This window comes from Ixodes scapularis, unplaced genomic scaffold (assembly GCF_016920785.2).
Source record: "Ixodes scapularis isolate PalLabHiFi unplaced genomic scaffold, ASM1692078v2 ptg001158l_1___fragment_3__unscaffolded, whole genome shotgun sequence".
NCBI classification, from domain to species: domain Eukaryota; kingdom Metazoa; phylum Arthropoda; class Arachnida; order Ixodida; family Ixodidae; genus Ixodes; species Ixodes scapularis.
Window position 1 is genome coordinate 1,573,502 of NW_024610108.1, and position 5,844 is coordinate 1,579,345.

At 46.7% G+C, this 5,844-nt stretch overlaps 1 pseudogene; it reads right to left on the reverse strand.

Annotated features, from left to right (window-relative positions):
* Positions 1-2,018: 2,018 nt before the first annotated feature.
* On the reverse strand, positions 2,019-5,385 carry LOC120847091 (annotated as a pseudogene).
* Positions 5,386-5,844: the final 459 nt, after the last annotated feature.

Below are 5,844 nucleotides of genomic sequence, written 5' to 3' on the forward strand. Positions count from 1 at the left end.
GAGGTACGACCGAAGCTCGAGTGTGCTCGACAAAGTCGCCCGCAGACCTACAGCTGTTGACTCGCTGAGGAAGCCTCCAGCCCCGTTCGCATGGCTCTCCCAAGCTGCCAGGTACCCCAGGAAGCTTGCGATGACTGCTCTGGAGGACGAGTTGGGTCGCAAAGCTTCGGCCGTGAATCGGGACGTCATGACACTGATGAGCCGGTTCATCTTCCTGGGGCAAGAAATGCAACATGACCCATCATCAATTTTAAATATTGCCTATGCATTTCTGATGTTTTATTTTGTTATCCTTGGTTAGTGTGAGTGTCCCTATTAATGACTGAGCTCTGCTAAGAACTTTTTATGGGGCAATGGGGTTGGGGGGGAAAGGGGGGGGTGCCTTGCACCTCTACCTGCCTTCTGAATCTATGGCCAAGAAAGAAATACAACAAATTAAATCATTTACTTAGGTCGTAGTAGCGCTCACAGTTATGAACAATAGATAAATGTGCATACCTCTATTATTACATGTATTGCGAATAATGTGTCTAACAGCCCCATTTTGTATATTTTGTCACCCGTTGACTGGATCCCTTGTGACTTGAATTGTACTTGAAAAACTCTTGCGTAGCACTGACAACTCCGGTCCCTGCTTCAATCTGATTTTTGTAAAAGTGGAGGCCCTGGAGAACCCTGTCCCTGAAGTACTGGAACGCTAGCCCAGCTCTCATCTTCTCAAAGGCATTCGGCTGCAGGTGACATTTCGTGATTCCAGGCATAGCCTTAAGTATCAGGCTGCTAGCGTCAATCTTGAATGCTTCTCTGACGTGGTGCATTGTTACCTAGATAAGTAAAAACCATATTGATATAAATTGGCAGGAAAACAAAGATTTATTAAATTAGAGCTTAATTCATCCTCTTGCACTGATACCGAAATATTCTTCAAGTAGTTTTGTTTTTCTGTTGTTCAAACTCACAATTTAGAACTAGAGAACTAAATAAGACTATGTCTTCTCTCTGTCTGCTGCCAAGGAAGATGTAAAGCGACAGCATTTGGATCTTTTGCCTGTTGAGGACGTGATCCTCACATAATATCAATGTGTCATGTGATGTGATGACCCATTACAGTTATTTTCATTTTTTTTTACTAAATTTAGTTCATGTATTAACCATTTCAGTTTCCTGACTGCCAAATCTAGTAGGAGACGTAAAAAAATGCACTTACATTCCCATCCGGGGTGTTAAATGGACATTTGAGTAGTCCGTTCCTCAAACACTTAATGAGGTGCGGGAAGTCTGAGACAAAGTGGATGTAGTGGCTTGCGTCCACGGGGTGTTCTACCTTGCATTTTATCTTGCCTCGTGTTCCGTCAACATTCAAGACTTTCCACACCCTTCGGTTTCAACTTGCGCCATAGCACGTAATAAAGTCCAAGAATAGACCACTTTTTTCAGCAAGAATTGTGACCTCAATGAGAACTTGAGCCAACAGATCTCCTTTAATGTTGCCGCTTGTGGCAAATGTCCCAATTACTTGCCTCCACTTGCTGACGAACGGTACAAACATGATTACCATCCCATGGTCCGATTGCACACTCTTTTCTTCCGCAGAGGTGTAGTCGCCCAGATCCACGAAACCTTCGATCTGGCCAGAGTGCTTCACACACAGATGCTCCAAGAGCTTCAACTCGTCAACAAGCAGCCCACCATGCTTCTTGAAGGAGTTTTTGTCTTGTGTCTTGAGTTTCAGCTTTTCTAGAACTTTCTTACTAAATCCAAATGAGGTTCGGTAGACAGCCATATACCGCTTGAGCGTGGACTTGCTCGGCAGAGCAAAGATTTCGTTGTCCCGCACGTGGTCGTAGAGACGGACACTTTTCTTCTTCATAATAATGCACTCTAAAATCCGCATCTTGCTGTGGTGAAAGCCTCTCTTCTTCACCCTTGGTGCAAGAAAGCATTGCCTGACACTTTCTGGTTGCTTTGGTGGGAGTTTGGAGATCTGCTCATTAAGAGCTTCTTCAGTAGCTGAGGCATTAAGCGCACGCATCTTGCGAATGGTATCTTTCATTGCCCCAATCCGCGAAGCAAAATGCCTGTTTTGCTGTGAAGCACATCGCAGCTTTTGAGCAACTGTTCGACGCTCCGTCGCAGTGGCTCGTCGAATTCTTGATTGTCTTGTCGAAAGTACTTTTCGGAAGTACTTGCACATGACGCACTGTCCTCCTACAAACAGAAGAATATGTCAATTAAATTTTTGAGTTCTAGAATAAAATGCACTGAGAAATAATGAAATGAAGTGTTTTGCAAAAAAAAAAAAAAAAATGGAACAATGCTCGCCTTTTTCTTCCACTCTGTCGAGACAATTCCTGTTGAAGTATGTCCCTTGTCTTGACATCACCTGTTCCTGGAGTCGTTTAGTGAAGAAGCTTGGATCGTAACCCTTGAGATCCAGAGCACCAACACACAGTTCAATCGTTTCAATCTTTTTCAGCAAGTCTTCTGCTTCTGCTTGAGAATCGAGTCCTCTTTCTTTAACCACCCGCCCTCTTAGCTACACCTTAAAGTAAACGTCAGGTAGTCTGTCGCAAACAAACATCACCACCGTCTCAGATGTTACGACTACGTCCTCAGACGAACTCGAAGTGCAATTACACCTGGAAATTATACTGTTCGCCACCGCGCCGACAACACGTGTCCGCAAAAGCCACCAGAGACACGGAGGGGCGCGGAGCGACGTGGTCCGCCTGGTTCCCGGTTTTCCCGCTTGGTGGCGTCCATTTTGCTGGAAACATAGATTTAATAAAGTCATTGGGTTTTAGAGACAGCGAAGGGAGAGTGGATTTCAAGACTGTAGAGATTACCAAGCAAAGATTAAGTGAATGGTGGCAGAAATCGAGAGAAAACTAGGTATTTTCTTAATCACTGATGGCAAGGGGGTTTCATAGCCTCACTTTCTTTGCACTGCGGAGTGAATATAGATTTCACATTTAAATATTCTAAGCTTAAATGGTAAAACAAAATGGCTAGGTGGCGTAAGCTACCGCCCGATCCAAAGGGCTCAGCCGTATTCATCCATCCATCCATCCATCCATCGCGAATGTTGTCTGGTGTTGCTCACATCCATGACAGCGAACCATTTGCACATCATCTTGATGAACTCCATGGTTGGGCCCACTGACGCAAACTCAATGTCGCATGTATGTCCAGTTTGGTCTTTCATGTACTGCTGTGCAGCTGTCATGGGCGTGGAGATTTCTACAGCTGGGCCTCACACTCATCTTTTTTATGTTTGAAGGGTACAGATGCTTCCTTGTTCAAAACCTTAATTGGCTTCACCGTGGATCCCTGCTGCATCTTGTAGAGCTGCTTCAAAGGAGCCGCTGAGATCTCATTTTGACCCCCAATTTCCTTCACAAGAAATTGTGATGTGACATTCTTGATAATGTGACACTGGTCAAAGGCCAGAAAAAGTCTTCTTGAAGGATCCGCTGGATGCGGAGCTGACGTCGTGGCAGGCCCTTTGCACAGGACATCCATTGCGGCAACGTTTATTTTGTGATTATCCGTAACCAGTCTCACAATTTTGAATCCGAGTTCTTCAGTCTTCTTTGTGACGTGGACAATGGTTTCTGCAAGCTCAGCTCCAGTGCAGCCCTTGGTAAAAAAATACCCAACAGGTATTTTGAAGCTGCCGGCCAGGCCACACAGCAGAAAACAAAGCAATGTGTTTGCTAAGTTGTGGTTGTCAGCTGAGATCAGGTGATCCAAGTCCTGGCTCATATCCACGTCACCAATGAAGGCATCTCTCTGCTTGTGGTACTCCAGCTTCTACTTGATGTGCATTTCATCGACTACCAAACTGCACACTCTCGACTGGGGTGCAGTTAAGCTCTGGAGTTCCGTTTCCAATCTACAGCGAACCAGGGGGCTGAATCCTGCCTCACCAATGGTCATACCCATGTATTTTTGCAGGGTGTTTCTGCATGGCAGACTCATCAGTTGTTCGCATCAAACATACTTGTAGGCCTTCGTGGATAGGTTTCTGAGAATTATGCAATACCTCACGGTCGTTTCAGACCATGTTGGCTTTTTCCTGCTGTAGTTGGTCACCTGGTCCAGAGTGAACGCAGCTTTCACATTCTTTTGTTCAGCTCCCGCGACGACACCCAGAGAGACATTGACGGGGTTGTCTTCTTTGAGCTTACGAAGCTCCTCTCTGTATCGGTCGACTGTTTCTTTTAGTCTTTCGATCTGTAGCCAAAGGGCTCGCTCCTTTGCCCTCCACTTCCTGCGATCAACGAAGCCGCAAGAACTCGTTCTCATCTTCTCCGTCTGCGACGCAAAGGATCGCTTCGCAGATGCTTCAAAATGCGCAGGACTCGCGTGTGTTGAGCTGCAGCCGCTGGGCACAGTTGCACTGTCGCAGTCGCACTTACACAAGCTGGTCCGATGCTTGGTTGTACAACATCAACAGAAGCTTCGGTTATTTCTGCAGTGCTCTCGACGGGCTGTGGATCGCCTATGCTTGCAGTCTTTGTAGTGTTTCGCTCTTTGTTTGCAGGTCCTTCCTCGCGATCGAGCTCCAGTGCGCGTTTCCGAACTCTTGCGTCACGACGCACGTTGGGAGGCTCCGGCTTCATGTAGGATGGGTAGCCTTCAAATACGCTCGGTACCGCTCCCTTCTTCAATTGGCGTATTTTCGTGTTGTCTTTGAAGTCTGCTGCAACAAGATGTTTACTGCAGATGACGGAGTAGTTTGATGTTGAATTAGGCACCCAGTCCTTCCGCGAAATCAGCTTAATCCAGTGCTCATGCAACACGAGGTCGGCCGGTACCTCATGAAACGACACGCCGGGATCCTTCTTTCGTGCACTTGATGTGCACAACGGCACGCAGCAGTAGTGCATGATGACCAGTCTACTCCCAGCAAAATAATAAAGAGGAAAACATCACGAAACCGATGCACGTGTGGCAATCAAGCAAGGCTGACTGTGGCGTGCCCGGCCCGGGAAGGGAGACGCGTTGCCCGGTGCGAGTGTCAGGTGCCAGCGTCTCACGCGGCAAACTCTAGCAAATGGGAGAGGGAATGGGAAAAACATGATCCGGGGGAAATCGCTCATGTGACAGGCATTACCTTATAGAGGAGGCGTTGCACTGGCAGAGAGAATATCTCTGTGGCTCTACACACTATCATTTTTTTCCAAGTTGTTTCACTCAACATGTGACCTTGTGAGGAACCTGACGGGCTTGATGAGCAGCTGGGATTAAAGTGGAGACAACTTCTTCGAGTAGAGCCCTCCTTGAATAGGCTGCTCTCCCTCAATCATCTCCCGTTCCAGAAAGTTGCTACGAAGGTTTTTGATCGAGTGGTTCGGGTCGAAAGACAAGAAAAGGGGATCAGTTTTCTGCAAAGGGTGGGTCACTTTGTGAACAAGAGCTCCACCTCGGGTCCAGGTGCCTTGATCCCAGGTGTAGCCAGTTACGCTCATGGTGAGCGTGTTGAAGCCGGGACGAAGCCGGTTATGTTTACAACACTGACGCTAGGATGGAGCCGGGTAGCGCACTGTTTGAGCAGCCGACCGTCATGGCTCTTGGTTCAGCTTTGAATGCCTCTTGCACCCGCAATACCGCTCTTCTTTTTCTTCACTTCTCTTTTTTCCTTTTCTTTTCGCAAATCATGACATTGGTTAGCGGGTACCTACCAAACTAATTTCTCGCTTAAAAGTCTAATATATCCCGATACCAAAGCAGTAAAATAGTATTGAAATAATTAAATTTAATATTATTAAAGCCATTAATTAAAAATAAAGCGCGGGACCATGGCATCCTGGACTGAGGCAGCCACCCACGTTAGGACGA